Here is a 9250-nt window from a genome sequence, read left to right on the forward strand (position 1 = left end):
GCAGAAGGGACACGCGCAGGCGCCTGTCCGGGCGCAGCAGTCTTGCTTTTCTCCACGGCGGCCGCCTTCCCGCACAAGCGGCTGCTGAGGGCTCCTCGGCGTCGCGCTCAGGTCTGCACGGCCGCGCGACGTCACATCCCGGTGGGCTGCACGCGAGCCCCTCGTCACCGAGAGGAGGTGTGCGGGTGGGTGCGCGCCCCGGAAACGCGCCGGGCGGCGGGGCCTCCCTGGGTCGGTCTGCACTGTGAATGTTCACTCGGCCTCCGGATGGGGTGTCTGAGGGGTGGTCTCCCGTGTGCGTTTGCGGGGTGGGGGTGGTGACTCCGAGTGCACGGAGAAGGGAGCCGAAGGCTGCACAGTGCTGACCCCCGCGATTTCCCCGTGTGGGAAACTGGACCACGCAGTCTCTGCCAGTGTGTGTGTGGGTGGGGAGCCCTTCGCGCTCTCCCCTGAACCCCCGGGTTCGTGAGCACCACGTCTGTTCCGTGGTACCGCCCTGCGCCCCTCCCGCCCCACGCCGTGCGGGTTCGCGCCACCTCGCGCCACGCCTCCTTTCTGCCCAGAACGCGGGGCCCCGCGGGGACTCCGCCAGCACCACAAAGGCCGCGCGGTGCGTGGCGCTGGAAAGCGTGGCAGACGTCGCCCCATGGCCTAGCGCTCCGCAGACCTCCGGCCAGGGCCGAAGGAGGCGCCCCTTCCAGGGCCACGAGGCTCGAGCCCTGCCTCCCCTGGAGCCTCCCAGCGCCGCGCTCCCTTTCCAGCGCGTCCTTTCCCTGCCCGGGACAGCCAGCCACCTCTATCCACCGGCTGCCCCGTCCCTCCTCCTCTTCCAGCGCAGCCGTGCTCTTGGGGACAGAACCCCCCCACACCACACCCCCCCCCCCCCCCCCCCAGCCATCGGATACGGCCCGGCCGCCTCTCCGTTGCTCGAGAAGGGAGTTGGATCAAACTTTTGTAAGGACGGGAGGAGAGAGCCTTCGGCAGCAGGAGGGCAGCCCGTTCCCCTGCCGCTTCTCTTAGCTCAGCCCACCGAGGGGCCGCGCCCGAATCGTCGCTCCTCCTTCGGGGGCCGGGGTCATGCGCGGCTCTCGGAGCTGGCCGTCTGTCCTCCTGTTGCTCGGGGAACAGCAGGCCTATCCTGGAGTCCGCTCTTACCCAGAGAGACATCGGGCACACGCTCCCCCACAAGCCCGGACTCTGCGCGCTGGACCGCTGAGGGGCGACACTGCCGTTGGCCCATCCTTCCCTGGAGGGTCCTTCGAGAGAGGAGAAGTGATCTAGGATGATGCGCTCATCTAGACCTACCCGTCTGAGACCGAGGGGAAGAGGGACGCCGGTGGTCGCAGAGATTTGAGGAGCAAGAGCGCCCTACCTCCATCCAGGTGATCTGACTGCTTCCTGCGTCTCCTCCTCCCCCTCCTCCTCCTCCTCCTTTTCCTCCTCCTCCTCTCCTCCCCCCTTCCTCGTTTTCTATCCTGAGTTTCCTTGAGTCTATCTTCCTTTTGTGCCACAGAACCTCTCACCGTCCACCACAGATTACACAGTTCCTTGGATTGTTATGAACTTTAAATAAGGAAATATACCTAAGAATGCTACACATGCTCAATAATTGTGAGCTCTTAGTAGTTTTAGCAGTCATAAGTCATCAGGACCGTCTCTTTCTTCTTTAACAATTGCATTTTCATTGACTGAATATATTGATATACATTTAAACGTTATATCATTGTGGTTTTATTGCTGCAAAGAAAGTTTTGATATATCACCAGCTGTAAATTTTTGTCATTAGTTATTACATAAATGGTGAGTGGTGTGACCAGTTTATGTGCATAATTCACTTCTGTATTTACAGAATCTTCATGATTTATATGCAAAGGTTTAACATTGAGATGCAAACCAGCATCCACAATATCTAATGTTTTACAGATAGCAATGTAAAAGAAATGTATTTTAAATCACCTTTTCATTTGACTCACCTTGTATAAAAACTAAGTTAATAATTTAGATGTTCTGAGTCTCTAAAGGAGATTTCCCAGACAGTAAGATGGTCAGGAACAGCTTCCAGGTGCACACCATGCTGTGATTCTGTACCTTTGTGTCTTCCAGCTGCTTCCTTTGCATGCAAACAGGGTCCGGATGAGATTGAAGTATTGTTTGACGTCTCTGATGTCCTGAACTTTCTGTAGTTATTTTCCTTCGACCTGTTCATTATAAATTTAGCTTAGCATTTCTGCTTGATCTCTTCATTGCAGCAGTTTTACTCCACAGCTCTCACTGGTATTTGACAGATTCATTTCTACCTTTTTAAAATTCAAATGAATTATCCACTGTAAGGTCTTTAGCAGGTGCTTTACTGAATGCTTTAGTCCACCTGACCTTGTGATGATTGCACTTTTTAAAGTTTTTATGACACTCGGATTTACTGAATTTAAACGCCTGGCAATCACCGCGGACCAACATCATGCTGTGGCCCACATATGGAACAGAAAGAACAATTCTCCACATGAATGTTGAACCTTTGTGGGGACCCACCACCCAAATGTCAAGCTTGAAGGGAAGTCACATCATTGTTGAATAATAAATTGGTACTAATATTTTATTATAAAAAATAGTGCTGCAAAGAATATATGTATATATGAATATGTATGTATGTGTATGTATGTGTGTGTATACACACACACACATATATAGAGATATACACGCACACATATATTGTTCTCCCCACCAAAGGATATTTTTTCCATTGATTTTTTTCTTTGTTTTTTTTTGTAGAGAGAGAAGCATTGGCTGCTGGATCAAACCCTTTGGTGTGCAGGCCAACCATCTATCCAGTGAGCCACACCAGTCAGGTCCAGTGAATATTCTCATACATATACCCTTGGCAATTCTGTAGGCTAGAGACTGTTCTCTTATGCACCCTGGAGCCAACCTACCAATGTTAAATACCTTAACAAAATGTTGCCAGCAATCAAACCCTTGAGGGCAACATTCCCTAGCTTGTAACCATCTCAGTTCAAGGATTCTGGCAATTGGCACAATATCCTGGATTGCCTGGAACTGAGGTATTTTCTCTGCTCTCTTCTGTTTTCTTCTGTTCTTAGGTCATAACTTCCCAATAGAATGGTTGGTAACAACAATGTAAGTACATCACCATTGCTTGGGAATGTCCATTGTTCACATGCTGGCCTACCCAATATTCACTGTGCTTGTAGCCAGGGAAAGACAGATCTGCCACGTGCCCCACTCTGGCCCTCTTCTGGCCGTGCCTTCTTTCTTTGGGCAAGGATTATGTAGAGCCAAGAGGATATTCCCACATGGAGCCCACATTCTTCCTCCCCCGTAGGTCTGTCTGATATACGGGGAATCCCAGAATGCCTTACCCAGGTGTCTTTTAGTTCACATGCAGAGTTTGTGGATCTTTCTTCCTTGCATTGTCAAACTGAGGATAAAGTTACTTTCGTGTGTGTGTGTGTGTGTGTGTGTGTGTACTCAGTCTTAGGGCTTGTGGGCAGTGTGGTGTCAAGAGGCTGCTAGCAGTTGGTACAACCAACTGGTACTGAAGATATTCAGCAAATTATTACAAAACAAGAAGAAAAAAACAGACAGACCAATAGGAAAATAATCAAGGTCTTGGGGACAAAAACCTTATAAGAAAAAATCCAAGTGGCGAACAAATGTATAACAGTGCTCAAATCCATGAACAAGAAGGGATATTAAAACTGAAACCCCAGTGAGAGAATTTACAGATGGGAGTGGGGAGAAATTAAGTGGGAGTGGGGGATAAGGTAGAAGATTATGACCTAGTAAACTATAGGAGAAATTGATTGAAGGATTAATACTATTTTACTTCTTCATCTGTGTGTAGGTTACACAGGGGTGTGCATTATAATCATCTGGTATATTGTACATATAAGTTCAGTGCATTTTACTTTATGGATATTAAACTTTTTTTTTTTTCAAACTCTCCTTCTACCCTACATTGAATTTCATGGCAGAGAGAATGTTGTTGTGATTCTAAGATTTTGTTTCAAGAGGATAGTATGGACAGTACTCTTTACTACAACCAAAGTCAACTCAAGGCCCATGAAATCAGCTTTTAGCACGATGTGAGCTTAAAGAATACTCTCTAGGAACCAACCTGTAATTGAAAATAAAAGCTAAATTCCTTTATTTGTATCAGTTGGATACTCTGAAAAGGCTGTGGGCTGTAAGTATTCACAGCTCTGCTTTGCTTCCCATTGCTCACTTCACGGCCCACAGCCTCTCGGTCCTTCCTCTCCTTCAAGCTCTGCAACAAAGTTCTCCTGCAGGCCTTGCCTTGTGGGTCCTCTCCTCCCGTGTTCCTCTAGCTTCTGCATTAAAGGAGAAAAAAGCTGAAGAGGGGCAAGAAAAGGAGGAGGAAGAAGAGGAGGAAGAAAAGGAGGAGGAAGAGGAGACCTGGGTATGGAGGAAGCCTCTCACAGGCTACCACATTCCCTAAGGAAGGGGCTCAAAAACAGAATTTTTTTCAGCAAACAGTAAGGAGGAAATCTGGGGACATTACAGTCTTTAAAAACTTGACCATGTAAGAAATTCATCTCATTCCTTTACATAAATCAGAATTCTTGCTCTCCCCAACCCCCACCATCTGAATCCTGATTCCTGTCCACAGAGACAAACACAAGAAATTGTACCACAGTTCAGAATTTATTAAATTTTATATTTCCAAGAGAATTAAAAAAAATAAATACATGAATAAAACAACTTTGATATTAACAGCACAGTATTGCCATCGTTTTATACTGAAAACACAGAGAGACAATCTCAGACTCAAAATAACTCTTGAAATTAAATCAATCAAGGTTATCTTTAAAACAGGAAGGGGAAAAAACTCCCAAATGTCACTATCTTGTATTACAGCTACTGTTGGTTAGAGGACTTCTCCAAGGAGTTTTGGATGACAATGAATCAATCACTTGCAGTCTCTGGAACGCACTCACACTGTTGGCGTTCTCAGATGGGGATCTGCGAAGGAGTATCCAAGAGGAATGAAACAAAACCACTAACGTTTCCCAGAATTTGTAGCTGGTTTTCACCATTGTAAAAATATAAATTTCAGACCAACACCTGTTGGCACACATGGCCAGGTACACAGGATTCTCCCTGGAACCCAGACGGACTCACCAGACGGGGAGGCCACAGTGGCTGAGGAGGTTGACATTCGGCTCAGAGGCCTTTCGCCAGGTCTATGTGGACTTTCTTCCAGTTTTCTCTCTTGATCTCTCCACGGAGTGACCTAGGCCAGTTACCAGGCAGTAAAACCAGGCCAGTTGTCAGGCAGTAAAACAAAGCTACCTAGGATGCACTGGCTGGGAATCGAACCCAGGTCTCTCACATGGGAGGCGAGAATTCTGCCACTGAACCACCAATGCTTCTCAATGTGTTATTGCATCATAGTGACTCTTTAGGAAACATCTCTATAGCAACTGAAAAACTTTCCACATAAGATTACTTAGTTGTCTTTGGAAGATGGAGATCACAAACGGACATTCTGGTCAAAGACTTGTGACTGACATCAGCAAACAGCACAAAGTGGGAACATTCAAATTCAAATACCAAAATATCTGTTTTGTCAGCTCACACCACAGCTTGGATAAAGGCCCTTTCCAACTGAATAACAGACCTCTGCAGAAAAACATCGGAAATTCATCCAGATCCCTTGTTTATGACCCTGAATCTTCAACTGTTAACCTCAAACTTATTTATCTTAGAGAGTGTGAGAAAGTAATCTAACCTGCTGGGTTAAGTAAGTAAAATTCTAATCTAAGGGAGAAATAAGCAAAAGCAGAACTATATTGCAAGTAGAAGAAAGGGGCCAGAATCAAAATAGAGATAATGAGGAAGCACATTTTGGTGAATGGAGTTCTTTGTAACCATTTTTAAAAATATGGGAATAGCGCCCTGGCCGGTTTGGCTCAGCGGTTAGAGCGTCGGACTGCGGTCCGGAGAGACCCGGGTTCGGTTCCCGCTAAGGGCATGTACCTTGGTTGCAGTTTGTGCCCAGCCCTGGTTGGGTCGTGTGGGTGGCAACCACTCGATGTGTCGCTTTCACGTCGATGTTTCTCTCTCTCTCTCTCCCTCTCACTCTATCTGAACAAAATATCGAAAAATGTCCTCGGATGAGGATAAAAAAAAAAAATAAATAAAATATGGGAATAGCGAATTAGTCTTGTAGTCATTATAACAATAGTATGTCTGTTTTTAAGGCATTAACTGCATTTGAATGGATACGTGCTATATCATAATTATTAAAAGATTAATTCATATTACCTTTGTAATCAATGTTTGATTGCTTGGAAGAATCTACTTTCCTAAACTGGACTCCTTGTTCCACTGAGTTTTAGCCTCTGTGACTCTGAGATGCATATGAGGCACAGATGTTGGTGTATTGGTTATATAAGTGTTAACCTAAAAACAATAAGCCTTTCAAAGTTAGAGGCAATAACACTCATTTGAGATAGGAAAAAAGGAATAGCTATCAGGGAAGCACTGATTCAGGCAGAAGCCGAAATAATGTTCTGACTAGGAGACAAAGGCAGGGGGTATTTATGAGAGAGGAGAGGAGAACAGTTACATCAATAGAAGGCATATATTTCTATTGCTGCAGATAACATAACATAGTGATGTTTTTAACTTTTAGCCTGGTAGTCATCAGTCTTGTAGTCATAATATCTGCTTCCTTGTTATCCTTACAAACAGTTCTTTGGGACACTAGGTTGCTTTAGGCTCTGTCCAAAAGTTGTTTTGCCATTTTAACATTCCAAAGGTGTAAGGCATTGGACGTCCAAGGCATTTCCCTTGGCACGGCAGCTCTGGCTCCATTTTAAAGTGGCTTCATATATCTATGACATAAGGATTAGACTAATTTTAGAAAAATATTTATGACCGAAATGTTAACATGTTGGTTCTTTGAAGAAATTGAAAATATAGAGAGTTTTCTTTCTCCAAATTTCCCTGAGGAGATTAAACTGAAGAAAGGAACCTGGAAGTTTTCCCACACGATGAGATTAGGAATCAATATGACTTTTTTGGAAAACAGGAACTGCAGACCTGCGATCATGCTTTTCTTGCTGAGAAGCCAAGGTAGGTTGAGTCTGAGCCATAAACTTCTGCTCGACAAGGAAAATGAGCATTACCTTGACCTTGAAGAGCTTTGGCTCGATCTACCCTCTGCCCAGTACCTAAGACACACATCAGCTATGGCCAACACACTTTCAATTACCACCTACATCAACCAGATCTACAATTATCCCCACAGCTTTTTCTAAACTACAAAACTGTACTTCTAACCCACAATTCCTGATTCACAAGTTGAAGCCTCATATGGTTCTCAAAGTCACAAATGCTAAAACTCAATGCACAGTGAGTTCCCTGTCAGCATCACACACCCCTGTACTGCGACACTCTATGATCAGACCCAGACACAGCATCCCAGTAGTGCACTGTGTCCAGTGTTTCAACCAGTCACCAAACAACACCCAAATCTATTCCTACCCCTGCCTAGTATGTTTATTCTCACCATCAGCCATCCTCCTGCCCAAAACTTATCTTCCTACCCTCTTTGGATATGCCCTCTCATTCTCCCCGCACAGAAATTTATGTCCACTATAATCAGTAGATAGCACTTAACTTTATAGGGTGCACCACTGGCTTACTGCCACTTTATGACCACACTCTTCCATCCATCACTTACCTCCATTAATACAACCAGATAAAAAGCCAGTCAGCCTCCCTATAGCCAGTCTAGTCTACTCCAATCCATTTGCCACAATGCATCCCAAGTAACCCTTCCACAGCCTAAATCTGGACATACCTGTAGCCTAAAATCACCCAGCGTTCTCATATTCCTGCATTAAAATGTCTTAAAACATTTTTGAAATTTACTCTGCTTCTTCTCTGCTCCCCTCCTTTCTCCTCATCATCTGAATATCTTTGGCCAGTTCTCAAGTCCAGCAACAGTTAGTACTTGACATGTCAGGAACAACCTCACTTTCAGGCACTTGCTTCTTTCCACAGGGGATGGTCTCTCACAAGTCCCTCTTGTTCTCAAATTCATTCTCATCCTTCAGGTCTCAGTTCAGAAGTCTTTTCCTCTGGAAAGATTTTCATGACTAGGTGAATTGAGTGAGTTGAGAGAGAGAGAGAGAGAGAGAGAGAGAGAGAGATTTGTTGTTCCACCTATTTATGCATTCCTTGGTTAATTCTTGTATGTGTCCTGATGGGAGATCGAATTAACAACCTTGGTGCGTATTAAGAGATGCTCTATCCAACTGAGCTACCAAACCGGGGCCAAACTAAAAATTTTTGCACAGCAAAGGGAACCATCAACAAAATGAAGACAACCCATTGGTAAATGAAAGAACACATTCATCAATCATACATCCAATAAGAGGTCAATATCCAAAATTTATAGAGATCTTATATAATTCAACACACATACACACAAACAATCCAATTAGAAAAATGGGCAAAGGACCTAAATAGACACTTCTCCTAAGAGGACATACAGATGAACAATAGACATATATAAAAAGATGCTCAACATCACTAATCATCGGAGAAATGCTAATTAAGACCACAATGAAATGTCACCTCACTCCTGTCCAAATGGCTATCATCAATGAGTCAACAAACAGCAGGTGCTGGTGAGGATGTATACTGTTGGAGGGAAAGGAGATTGGTAAAATCACTGTAGAAAACAGTATGGAGGGTCCTTAAAAAATTAAAATTGGAACTGCCTTAGAACCCAGTGATTTTACTTTGGGTATATAAAGGAACTCAAAACACCAATTTGAAAGAATATATGCACCCCTATGTTCACTGCAGTGTTATTTTCAATAGCCAAGATATGGAAGCAACCCAAGTGCCCATCGTTATACCTGTGAATGCAAAAAGCTGTGATACATATATACAATGAAATATTAGTTGGCCATTAAAAATAATGAAATCTTACCATTTGTGACATCATGGATGGACCTAGAGGGTATTATGTTAAGTGAAACAAGTCATAGAAAGACAAATATCACATGGTTTCACTTATATGTGGAATCTAAAGTACAAAATAAATGAACAAACAAAACAGAAATGGATTCATAGATATAGAGAACAGACTGTGGTTGCCAGAGAGGAGGGGGATTAGGGGACTAGGTGAATAAGGTGAAGGGCCCTGGCCAGGTGGCTCAGTTGGTTGGAGTATCCTCCAGTACAACAAAAG

General features: G+C 44.5%; 1 non-coding gene across 1 annotated transcript; it reads right to left on the reverse strand.

The window, feature by feature from the left end:
* Positions 1-5337: 5337 nt before the first annotated feature.
* On the reverse strand, positions 5338-5408 carry TRNAG-CCC. Its single transcript has one exon. It is a non-coding gene; the product is annotated as a tRNA-Gly (tRNA).
* Between the last annotated feature and the right edge of the window lie 3842 nt (positions 5409-9250).

This window comes from Molossus molossus, unplaced genomic scaffold (genome assembly GCF_014108415.1).
Source record: "Molossus molossus isolate mMolMol1 unplaced genomic scaffold, mMolMol1.p scaffold_m16_p_20, whole genome shotgun sequence".
In the NCBI taxonomy this organism is placed as follows: Eukaryota; Metazoa; Chordata; class Mammalia; order Chiroptera; family Molossidae; genus Molossus; species Molossus molossus.